This window comes from Sesamum indicum, linkage group LG5 (genome assembly GCF_026168435.1).
Source record: "Sesamum indicum cultivar Baizhima isolate 11 linkage group LG5, ASM2616843v1, whole genome shotgun sequence".
NCBI classification, from domain to species: Eukaryota; Viridiplantae; Streptophyta; class Magnoliopsida; order Lamiales; family Pedaliaceae; genus Sesamum; species Sesamum indicum.
The window spans coordinates 20218368-20231162 of record NC_142661.1 but is presented as its reverse complement, the minus strand read 5'-3'; the positions used below and the strand labels follow the sequence as shown (position 1 = coordinate 20231162).

Sequence of the window (12795 nt, the reverse complement as noted above, 5' to 3'; positions counted from 1 at the left end):
TATTTTTATTATTTTAATAATATATATCTATATTATATGAGTATATATATATCTATATTTTAAGGGTTTCTTCTTTCTCTTGTTTATTTCATTTTAGTAAATTATTTTATGGTTGGCGCTTAGCGAAGGACTCTTGAAGGATCTCGACGACCCGACCCGGATACTGAATGGGTTTACCGTTATGGCAAACGGAGCGGGACATTTTGTTATTTTTGCAAATATATGACTATAAATACATAAGCATAGAATATGAGAATCACTCTCACAACACTCACAGCAGTATTATCTAACAACTTTGTGGATAAAGAATTAAAAATATTGAAGTATATTATTTTTTGAAGTATATTCAATATCTTTTTTGATAAATACTGAATAAAATAAAGAAAGAAATCTCTCAAATTTATTTTAGCGGAAAATCCTTCAATTCTGAGACAAGAAAGACGGTCTCAAATTTATTTTTAATTTGAATTTCCAAGCAAATGTTACCGTTGGAGGCTAATTTTTATAAGCATTCTAAATTAACAAAAAAACAAAAAAAAAGAAAGAAATAATACCGTTGATTGGCCCACTATATATTACACACTAATAGTTGTTATGATTTCATCTTTTCAAACACTTTGATCACTTTCCTTAACTTTCCCTCTCTTTGTTCTTGTTTTTCCAGGAGAGGGAAATCCATTAGACCTCAATGACTTACCCGAAGATTACGCTAAAGATGGTATACAGGCCTCAGAGGACAGCTCCTCGTCTGCTGGTACATTACTTTGTCTTTAGTACTATTGCCTGCGGTTTTTTTATTACATCTTCTTGAAGTTAAGCAAAAAGTAAAAGAAAAGGATGAAACCCTGCTGTCTAAGATTACAATTGATCAGTCAATGAAATTTTCTGAAATTCTGCAATAATATATAATATATATATATATATATATATATATCATCTTCTTACCCTTCCCTTATGCCCTGGATTACGAAAAGGGAACAGTTTTCAGAATTTGATTCTTGTGTTTTTGTGCTTCTCAGAAACTTTTGATATCAATTTTTGTTTCTTCTGCGAAGATATTTTGCTTGTGCAATAAAACTGATAACTCTCTTGCTCAAATCTTCAATTAATCAACAAATTCCCCCAAAAATCTTGATTCAGATTCTCTCTACCTTTCTTGAAAAAAGTTTCGGATCAAAGTTGATTTAATTGGCATATTTGCAGGAGGCTACAGGAAAAAGAAAAGCGGCGCTAAGGAGGGAAAAGATGAGGCCGGGAAGGTCTACGAGTGCAGGTTTTGTTCCCTCAAGTTCTGCAAGTCTCAAGCCCTTGGGGGACACATGAACCGCCACCGTCAAGGCAACCTCTTTTCATTGCCCTAATTTCAATGTTCTACGTTTTTCTACACATTATAAAATCAAGACAATTTCCATCACTGCATCTTTCTTATTAACCCTCAAATAAATAAAAGTAGAGTTGTAAAAGTACATGAATTTTAGCAAAGTTGGTTATATCTGCTATAAAATACTCCCCTTCGGTTTTTCGCCAATGAGTTTTCCTTGTACAGTGGAGCACTGTCTTGTCAATCCCTGTTCTCATTCATGTAAGAAAAATGTATCTGGGCTACTGTATTTTCTTTTTTTTTTTCCTTTGGATTCTTGCTGAAATTTTTTATTTCTCAGAGAGGGAGACAGAAACCTTGAACAAGGCTCGTCAAAACTGGTCTTCACTAACGATTTGGCTCCTGCTCACCTAGGTTATGTTTCAAGGTATGTGTATGAACTCTCCCCATCCCTTTTCTTCCTTTTCTTAATTCATTTTTAAATTTTAGATGTTCAAACTTTGAGATACTAAGAAAATAAAGAAAAGGGCTCAAGGTTCTGTATATGTTCTATTACTGATCGATATTCCTTCTACAAATTTTCATGCGTCTTCAGTGCAATGTTATTCTTTGTCTTTTTAATTCTTTTGTTGTTTCTTTTCCCCATTTGGCTGTAATGATTTGAAGTGTTGAGACTATTTTTCATGGGGTCTTGAAAGGATTTTGAGAAAATGATGATGTTTGTAGCAGCTGTAAGTTCTTTCGTGAAAATTTCTGTCGATGTATGTTTGTCATTAGCATATCTCGTGTTTTCCTTGTTTACACTGTATATCTCCACTCTTTAAATACGAAATGATAATTTTATTTGTTAAAAGTAAACATTTCAGATTTATGCATGCATTGAAATTTTAAAAATCTTCACTATATTTAACACAAGAATATTGTGAGATGTTTTTTGATTTTATTCTTCTATCCTCTTGCTTCGCCATATGCTTATCTAGTCTTTCTTTTGTTTTTTTGGGTTTGGGTCTTTCCCTTCTTGTAATGGAATTTAATCACATTTGCATGTTTTCACATAGGATTCCCATTTGGTGGTTGATAGTGGAAACCAAACTTGAGACTGCAAGCCATCAGTCTATTGGCCTTGAATTGGTAAGTCTGTGTGAGAGGTTAGTGATGTTTTCGCAAGTTTTCTGCAATTAGCTGCTAGTGATCCTTCCTTCACTAGCACTTTGGTTTGAAAAAGTTTTGGCTTTGATCGGCGGGAGTCTACTACTTTAGGAGCAGTAAGTTACTACTTTGTTTTATCTACTATTATCTTTGTTACCAGTCAATTTCTGTTGCATATTATGCCTTCGAATTGGAGAATGCCACATGTATTTATGTTGTTATCTTCTATGTCTTGGTTTATTCGTAGTTCTGCTTTATTAGCATGTTTTGTTAGCAATTATTTTATTGAATAGAGATGTCATATTATTTATTAGCAATTATTTTATTTGTAAGCTTATTGTTAGCAATATTGTCATTGTCTATGTCTTGCTAGTGCCATTAAAATTGTGAATTGTAAGTTACTACTTTGTTTTATCTACTATTATCTTTGTTACCAGTCAATTTCTGTTGCATATTATGCCTTTGAATTGGAGAATGCCACATGTATTTATGTTGTTATCTTCTACGTCTTGGTTTATTCGTAGTTCTGCCTTATTAGCATGTTTATTGTTAGCAATTATTTTATTGAATAGAGATGTCATATTATTTATTAGCAATTATTTTATTTGCAAGCTTATTGTTAGCAATATTGTCATTGTCTATGTCTTGCAAGTGCCATTAAAATTGTGAATTGTCTAGCATGTTTCAAGTCCCAAAGAGCATCAGATAGATATGACGAGTCATCATTAGAAAATTCCAAAAGTATGTTTTCTGCAATTAAAAATGGTGGCCTAACACATGTAGCATGCATATATTTGATTCTACAAGTGAAGCATATTAATAGTATTATAGGTTATGTGTACTCGTTTATTAAGGGTTGAAGGCTTTGGATTTGGTTTTGCAAATTCTGTGTTGCCGGAAAACTTTATATTGCTAAAAATTGTGTGGGAATCAAAAGGGTTGAGTAGGATTTGAACACTCAATTGGGACACATTTTGGCCGCTAAAAGTATGCTTTTTGATGATATTTTAGAACCTAATGTTAACTTGTGTATCTTCATATTTCTCTCGTCAAATTTCTAACCGAAAAGAAACCAATGTCCTTATTAGTTCTCCCTTGCCGACTTTTCTCCCATATTTTGAAATCAAGGAGGCTGAGACCATTAAATTTATACTTTGTAAACTTCAAATCCAAATTTTGTGCGCTGATTTCTTAGAAAAATTCACGTGACCATCATTTTAACTCGGAAAGAATAGGATTGGGAATGTTTGAGGCTGTTGAAATGTGAATGGTGCAAGTATAGAGTTGAGACCTAAATTGGAGAACGAATCTCCCCTTTTTTTTGTAAATTTATTCTTGATTAATTCGTCTTGTTGGGTTTTCTTCATGAGCTTGTTTTGAAACTTTTTGTTGTTATACATTTAAAATTATTGTATGAATTTACAGAAATCATGTTGGTTCATGTTTAACATCTTATGTTTGCAGGTGTATCATAGAAAAATATCGAAAAATCTATATTATCCAACTATGAGTTATTTTATTTTGTGGACTTTGGGAAATTAAATACTATGCTAAAGCGTAGAGCGGTTGTCTAGATGCCAATTAAATATTTTTAAGAAGATTTTGTGAATTTTGTAAATATACGTAATCTCAAACATTTGATAAATATTTTTTAATGAACAAATTAATACTAGATATGGGAATTTTTTTTAGTTTTATTGAGTAATCAACCATAGTATATTTCTAAAAAAAATTGTTTTCTTTTTTATTCTTTTACTAAAATTTACTTTTTCTTGTCAAGTGCTTTGTGTTATCAACTCATGTTTTCAAAATCAGTATCAAAATGCACTAATTTCTTTAAGATAAATTTACAAAGTTTGAATATTTTGTGCAATTTTAATAAGTATATAGATGTATTTCATTTACTTGTTTGTGGATAAGTGCCTAAAAAAGTCACATATTTTTATTTTCAAAGAAAACCATTAATTGATTTTTATTGTCATTTAAAGCAGTTTTTGTATTCTTGGGAACCCTTTGAAGTTTGAAGTGCATTCGATTTATTACTTTTGAACAAATGAAAATTTTTTTATTTTCATTTAAAGCAGTTTTTGTGTTCTTGGGAACCCTTTGAAGTTTGAAGTGCATTCGATTTATTACTTTTGAACAAATGAAAGTTTTTTTCTTTAGAATTCCAAAAAAGTGTATAATTAACTTTGTTGTTGTGATAAATAATTGTATTGATAATACTTAAAGAAATACATGCATTACCTATATTGCTAGTCGCCAAGATGTGGTAACAAATCTTTTAAGATGATAGGTGTACAAGTAATATAAAAATAAACAATGAGATTGGCATCTAGACAACCGCTTTACCGTGTAGTGTATGATATTTTATTTCTGAAGTTAAAAAATAAACTAATTTGTGGTTGCGTAGTAGTGATTTTCAACAAATTTTACTATGATACACCTGCAAAGTTTGGATGTCGACATGGACAAATATGGTGTTTCTGTACAATTTGTGCAAAAATTTTAAATGTATGACAATCAAAAGGTTTTGAAAAAGCAAATTGGATAAAACCTAACATAATGAATAATTTGGGAATAAATTAACAAAAATAGTGGAGGATTATCTCCCCTTTAGGCGTCAACTTCGAACTACCTTGCATTCTTCACATTTAAACTGACCTCAACGTTCATAATCCCATTACTTCCGAGTTAGAATGTTGAGAATGTGAAGATTTCATAGAAATCACGTACATTTTTTGGATTTGAAGTATACAAAGAAAAAATGCAATGGTTTCACCCTTTCTTGAATTTTAAAATATGGAAAAAAAAATCGGTGGAGAATAACTAGATAGGGACAAAGGTTGCATCTTTGGTTAGAAAAATGGTAGAGAGGAAGAGATAGATACATTAGGTTATCATGTGGTTCTAGATAGTGTCAAAAAGCACATTCTTTTTAGCGGTCAATGTGAAACAATTGAGTGTTTGAATCTCCTACTTCAATTCTTAAATTTCCCCGCACAGTTTTTAACGAGATGAAGTTATTTTGGTAAGCACATAATTGAAAAACCAAATACAAACTCTAGAGCCTTCAATCGTAATAGATGTGTATAGATAGATACATTATGCATTTTGCTCCTTACATACTTTAAACGATACTGATATTGTTGATTATGTGCAGGGTAATGCTAGTGAAGATGATCCCCACAAGTGTTAGCCAAATGATCTAGTCGTCAACTTGCTTCACAATAACACACTAGCTTTCATGACACACACAGCCTTGCGGTTTCTTTTTCGGGACATCGACATCCATTATCTGTAGAACAAATTTGACCTATTGTAAATAAAGAATACTTTGTTTGTAGTACTTTTGGTCTTCAGTGGAAAAAGCCTTTGTGATCAAGTTCCTTTTTTTATTTTATATTCCTTCAATTTTTAATGTGACGCAACACCACTTACAAAGTATTAGACATATGTTTATATGACTTAAACATGAGTAGTGGAAAGAGAGCATTATTTATCAAGCATATCAAATAACTTGTTGCGCTGGATTCAAGAAAGTAGTAATTGCAAGAAACAAGTAAAAGATAGTGTTGCACCATCAAAGTGTAGTTGATCTCGTTGTGGCTGAGTTCACCACATCAATGAGGGTTCATGTAATTATTATGGCATAGCTCAACTTATTAAGCAAGTACGGAACCAAATAAAGCAATCCTTATAATTCATAGTTGAATAGAGAAATATTAGACAACTTGTAGTTCAAAGCAATTAATTTAAGCATTTCATTTACATGCATAAGCACGACAAACAACTAATAATAACCTTGAATACACTTAAAACATGGATCTTCCCAATGGACCTCTCATTCACCAGCCTCTGTCCTGTCTTTTTATGATCTCAGCAATAATCTATTTAACCCAATCATATCCATATTTATGGGTTGCAGTCAAAAGAATGTACTACAAGAAAAGCATTTGCTCTGCAGACCCATGAATGTAAGAATTTCCTAATGTGTATCCCATCACTCCACATGTGAGGAAGAGATTGGTAGAACCTGTTGAATTCAGTTCAAGCTCCATCTCCTTCACGGACTGCAACATCTTCTTCTCCTAACTCTGTTTCTGCTACTCTGGTTCTGCAGTGAAGAAGTCGTGTTTTTCCTTGGTTACACTTTTATTAGTTGTGCTTTACACTTTCATTAGTTGGCATTAGTGGCTTAGGTGGCAACTGATTTGGAATCTGAGTTGTTATTTCTGCTTTAGTTAGTTACACAGTTTCTTTTTCTCCGCCTTTGTATCTGTATTTGAACTGAAGCTGTACCAGTTCCCGTTGAATGAATGAAAACACAACTTCAGTCCTCTCCATTTCTTGCTCTGTAACCCAGTACCCATGGGGCTTATGCCTAATTTTATCATGGTATCAGAGTCATCATCTTGATGGTCTTTGCATACGAAGTGCTTTGAACGATCAATTTCACTCATCTGAACCTTTCATTTGATGAGAATGGTGAGCTCATCAACTGATACGCCTGCCATTCCTTCCATAGAAAATGGAACTGCGAATCATCACATGGTAATGGTTTCTACTCCATTCAATGGGAGCAATTGGCTATCCTGGAGTAGGTCTATAAGGATAGCTTTAGAAAGCAAAGATAAGTTGGCATTTATCGACGACATAGGACTACAACCTACCATTGGGACTCCTCAGCACAGACAGTGGAGGATTACAGACTGTATAGTACGGACATGGATTTTGAACACTATCTCCAAGGACTTGGTAAACGCATACCTGTATGCAAGTTCTTATAGAAATCTCTCGTTGGATCTTGAAGCTACGTACGGTGAGTGTGACGGAACTTTGCTGTACAAGCTGCAACGCGAAATTAGTTCTATCTTCAAGGTAATATGAGCATAACTGGTTACTACACAAAATTGAAACAACTCTGGGATGAATTATTATGCCTCATGCCACCAGCAATGTGTTCATGTGGCCTTTGCATTTGCGGATTTAACAAAACCAAGGCGGAGCAAAACGATGCAAACCAACTAATACAGTTTTTGATGGGTTTGAATGACTTCTACGATAACATTCGTAGTCAGACTTTGGTTCTAGAACCTCTTCCCCTCGTCAACAAAGCATATTACATGGTGCTACGGGTTGAGAGACAAAGGATGGTGAACTCAGAATACTCTGATATAGGGGAAGGATGTGCCATGAAAGCATATGACCAAAGGTATTCTTCCTCTAATACAAGACCTCGACAATTCATGCGACACAAGCGACCTGTGGATAAACGTAGTGTCCTCTGCGAGCACTGCATAAAATTTCTTGAATACAATGGTTTGTCATTTCTTGAATTTTAAATATGGGAAAAAATTGGTAGAGAGGGAATGGATAGGGACAAAGGTTTCTAGAAAATGACAATGAGGAAGAGATAGATACACAACTTTGGTTCTGGATGATGTCAAAATGCATTTTGGTAAGCAATCAATGTGAAACAGTTTTAGTTGGGTGTTTAAATTCCTATTTCAACCTTTAGTTTCTCGCTTCGTCCTTAGTAGGACGATGATATTTCGGTAAGCATAGAACTGAAAAACCAAATAGACCCTAGAGCCTTGAGTCTTAATAAACGAGTATGGATAGATCATAGATTATTATAATTGTGGCATACATTGCTGTTAATGTCTCTCGTTTTTTGTTTTCTTCAGGCTGACATTAAATTGCCTTCGAAAGGATGGCTTAAGTTAATATCGATCATCGGATGTAATGGAAGTAGCAGATCATACAACTCCACTGACGTTGATATCAAGAAAAGAGTTTCGCCTGACAAACCTGTCTTAAACTTGCTTCATAAGGAAGAACTTGTCTCGGATTGTCTTCCGAGTATGAGCCTCATGGGTTTTCGAGGCTTTTCTTTATATAAATTAGAACACTTTGTTTATAGAACTTCGGCATTCTCTGTACTATCTGAAAGATTGTACTTGTTTTTTTTTTTTATCTAAGGCAATAAAGATTGTTATTTTTTTTCTGGCCCAAAGATTGTACTTCTTTTAGAAATATGAAATTTATATTGAACGGCAAGAATAGAAAATTCAATAAAATTGAGAAAAATCTTAATTTTCATGAGGTAAGAGTATTAAAATAACAACAAAGAAAATACCTAAATTTCGAGGAATTGTATGCATATGTTTTTAATTGTAAGATTTATATATGCTTCACAATATTGGTTTATAAAACATACGAGCTCGTTAAGTTTATTTGTTTAGGGCATCAAGAAGTCCAAGACTTCAAAAATACCTTTTTAACGCTTTTTACATAATAATCTTTATTAATTTTATCTAATATGAGTTAAAAGTAAAGAAATTTGTAGTAAAATAATACGAGTTTCTTTTTTATATTTATATTTTTCGACACTACCAAGAACTAGGGCTGCAACCAAACCGACTTCGGCGAGCCAGAAAAAAATTGGCTGGAGCTCGAGCTCAATTCACACGTGCTGAGCTGGAACTGGAGCTCGAGCCCAATTAATTTTTTTAAGAATATTTGAATTTAAAAAAAATATGAACTATTGTAGCATTTGAAATATATTATTAAAAAATCTAAATAAGAACTAGGAAGAAAATTTTCACAAAAAGGCCAAAAAGAAACAATACGATGAAAGAAAAGTGGAAGCCATGAAAAATCATTTGGTATAATCATTTAATGAGAAGTAACCAAAGTTTCATACCACTACTTAGTTTTTGACTAACATCAACACATTCATATAAATTATATTAAATATTTATTTACAAAAAGATTATCAAAATGTATTAAATTTATGAGATATTGACTAGTAGTTCTAATATATAGTGAATTATTGCATTTTGATGTAATAGATCTTGAAATTGTAACAATAAAATTCATATGCATTATATTAAATATTTATTTACTACAAAATTAGTAAAACTTACTAAATTATTGATTAAACTTGTTTTTAGATAATATAAATCAAAATATTGTATTTTAATATAATCTAAAACTAAAATATGATATATTAACTAATAACTCCAATATATGGTGAATTTAGAAATAAATGAATTTTGTTGTAGTAGATATTGAAATTATCACGATAAAATCTATATGCATTGCATCAAATACTTATTTACATCGATACTCACCTCTTCGGGAGCATATTTTGACAATCTCACAAATTGCAACTCATACTCAGCAACAGATAAATCATTCTGCTTTAATTCAAGGAATTCAACTTTCTTACGGTTTCTGTAGACCGGTGGAGTATATTTGTCAACAAATTCTTTCAAAAAGTCATTCCACATCAAAGTGACAGGTTGGCTCTTGCTCCTTGGAACTATTTCCCACCAGTCTAAGGTGTCTTTCTCCAGTAAGGACACTGCGAACCTCAACTTTTGTTCAGAAGTACACTCAATTTTGTCCAACACCCTTTCCGTGTTTCTCAGCCATTCTTCTGCTTCTGCAGGATCAGTTGTACCTGCAAATACCTCCGCCCCTTGTCTCCTCACTATTTCATAATTTTTATCAATAACTGCATCCTGTGGTTGGGGTTGTGGCGGTGGAGCCATCCTTTGGATCATTTCTAGAAATTGTTGCATAAAGGGGTCCATTTCTGGTTGTGGGGCATTTCTATTTCGGGATTCTAACCCTTGATGTTCTGATGCAGAATCATGACCCTTCACAGACCCAAATGACTCAGTTGGGCCAACATCATTTTCCCTTGACGCTTCCATCCTATATGAAATACGCACATGTAAGTAGATTTCTAATATTTACCTCACGTATAATATCACATTCATCTACTATCCCTAGGAAATCTAATCCTTGCTCTGATACCACCTAATGTAGCATCCCTAACGCTATTAGGGCTATATCTTCCCTAAACGTCATACTTATAGTAACCCCTGTATCCATATATATATAAATATGCACATAATCATCTAATCAATATGCATACGTAATCCCAACGTCATAACATGCATAACCAACCCACAACATCATATATACATATCAAACACCACAAGTAATCCATCACAAGTAATCCCCACGCTTATGTTCTCTCTATACAAACAAAATACGATTTGTACTCTAACTCACAAATAGGAGAAAACTGCTGCCCGACCTGCCTGAGTATAGCGTGTACCCCTAATTTTCAACAGGTAGACACCTCAAAGTCTATTCCTGAAAGAAAATGTCAGCAGAGGAATGAGTCTGCCACTCATTAAGTAAATAACCAGCCCTATCTATATATGTATATCAAACACAACCCCAAACAAGATAAGTAAGCAACATGTATGGAATACAATCAATTTCATTCCAACATAATCATCTGCATCGCACCACATAGCCAACTCACAATAAAACAACCAATTAAACTCTCTTTCTTTTAGTTTGCTTACCAGAAGGTGATATCGTATTTTTTCCATCAACTCAATCTCACCGTTATATAAATTCAAGTGAATCCCTTGACAACCGACTCATCAATCTCATTTCGTTTATCTCCCCATGGTTTCTAACCAGAAATCTAGGGCTGTTGTAGGTAGAGATTCCAGGCTCGATGAATTCAAGACTGATATGCTCTTTGATAATCATCTGCATATCTTTCTTGTCTTCCATATTCATCTGGATAGATTTATATCGAATGTACTCGTAATTGCATTCTTTGTTGACCATCAGAGTAGTTTCGATCTTGTTCCTATCCCACCATGACAGAGGATTTTCATTGAAATTCCTTTGGATGAGCCTCTTGACACTCTCAAGAAAAAGTCTCCTTTACTCGCTGATATCTAGCGATTTTATTTTCAGTAGTGCTTCCTTAAAGTTCCTAATTTCCTCTACGATTTTCTTATAGAAGTTATCGCTATCTTTGAGTCCATATTGCCTGAAAGACAAAATAACCTTACCAAATTTTCTCTTATCCTGCATTTTTGGACGAGTTAGTCTGGCATCAAATTTACCATGTTTGTTGCGAAAATTTATAGGCATTATTTTGTTAAATGCCTTTTCTCTTCGCAACACCTATATCTCAATACCACAGTTAGTGGTAAAGATTCTATCCTGCATATATCTTGCAAATGTTTGAATTATATTGTTACTTAGCAAAATATCAGCACATGTATCATGAAAGTAAATAGGAGTATTTTTACCCTAAACCAGGGCGATCCAAATGCTCCTCCGATCATGATTTTGACTTCTTGTATTCTCTTATTTAGTATCAGAATTTTTTGTAAAACATCCCTTCGTGAAATAACGGCTAAGGTTTCCCTTGCTTCCTTAGAGAAAACTCTAAGTTTTGTCGTGTAAATTCCTGATCTTGAATCATAATAGGTTGCAAAATATTCCGTCTTATATTGATCATATAACATACGAACAGATATGTATATAGAGAAGGGGCTCGTCATTCAATCTTTATTGTCAAGTTCTAAAGTACTTGTTGCTCTCTTGATGGCTGCAACCCATTCATCTATCAACTTCTCGGTACTTCAGATTTAGATAAAATCTAGGTTAAGTATAGCACCATATGGATGCAAGGGCTAGAGCATGGTCCTCGCCCAAGTTGGGAGATCTTTGATATGTCCGACTCGAGTTCTTTCCAGTTAGTTCCTTTAACCATAATTTTTGGAACTGTAATTATGCAGAAATTTACCCGTTCCGCTTCTCTTGGATGTGATACTACCATGGACTTCAGTGGAGTGTAAACGCCTCACCGTATTTCCTGGTAGTACTTGTCGAACTTCAAAATTTCTCAGCCATTCACGTTCTTCTTCGATCGTGAGAAGTTTTGGATCAATGCTCTTGGGATCATTGCGACATTTGTCAGGAATTTTCATGAGAAATTTCGTCATCTGTATTTTCAGAATTTGGAAATATTCCACGTTTTCATTGTAACTCGAACTTTCATTTGGTTTAATTTTCTCTTTAAAGAGTTTTCTCCAATAGTGGATAAATAATATAATTAAGCTTGTTGTTTTGAGATCATATATATAAACTAAAATACCATATTTTAATATCATCTAAAATAAAATATAAGATGTTGACATAATTCTAATATATAGTGAATAAATGTATTTTTGTTTTAGTGGATATTGAAATTATAACGATAAAATTTCATACGCATTATATTAAATATTTACTTACAAAAAAAATTATCACAATATACTAATTGTTGGTTAAGCTTGTTTTTAGATAAAATAAAGCAAAATACCATATTTTAATATCATCCAAAATTAAAATATAATATATTGGCTAACAATTATAATATATGGTGTAAATTTGAAATATAAGCATTTTGTTGTAGTGGATATTGAAATTATAATGATAAAATTTATATG

General features: G+C 33.0%; 1 pseudogene across 1 annotated transcript; it reads left to right on the top strand.

The window, feature by feature from the left end:
• Positions 1 to 621: 621 nt before the first annotated feature.
• LOC105161609 (zinc finger protein JAGGED-like) lies at positions 622 to 5855 on the top strand (annotated as a pseudogene). Its single transcript, XR_016065411.1, has 5 exons — positions 622 to 754; positions 1204 to 1338; positions 1662 to 1748; positions 2380 to 2469; positions 5634 to 5855. The product of XR_016065411.1 is annotated as a zinc finger protein JAGGED-like (transcript).
• The last annotated feature ends 6940 nt before the right edge of the window (positions 5856 to 12795 follow it).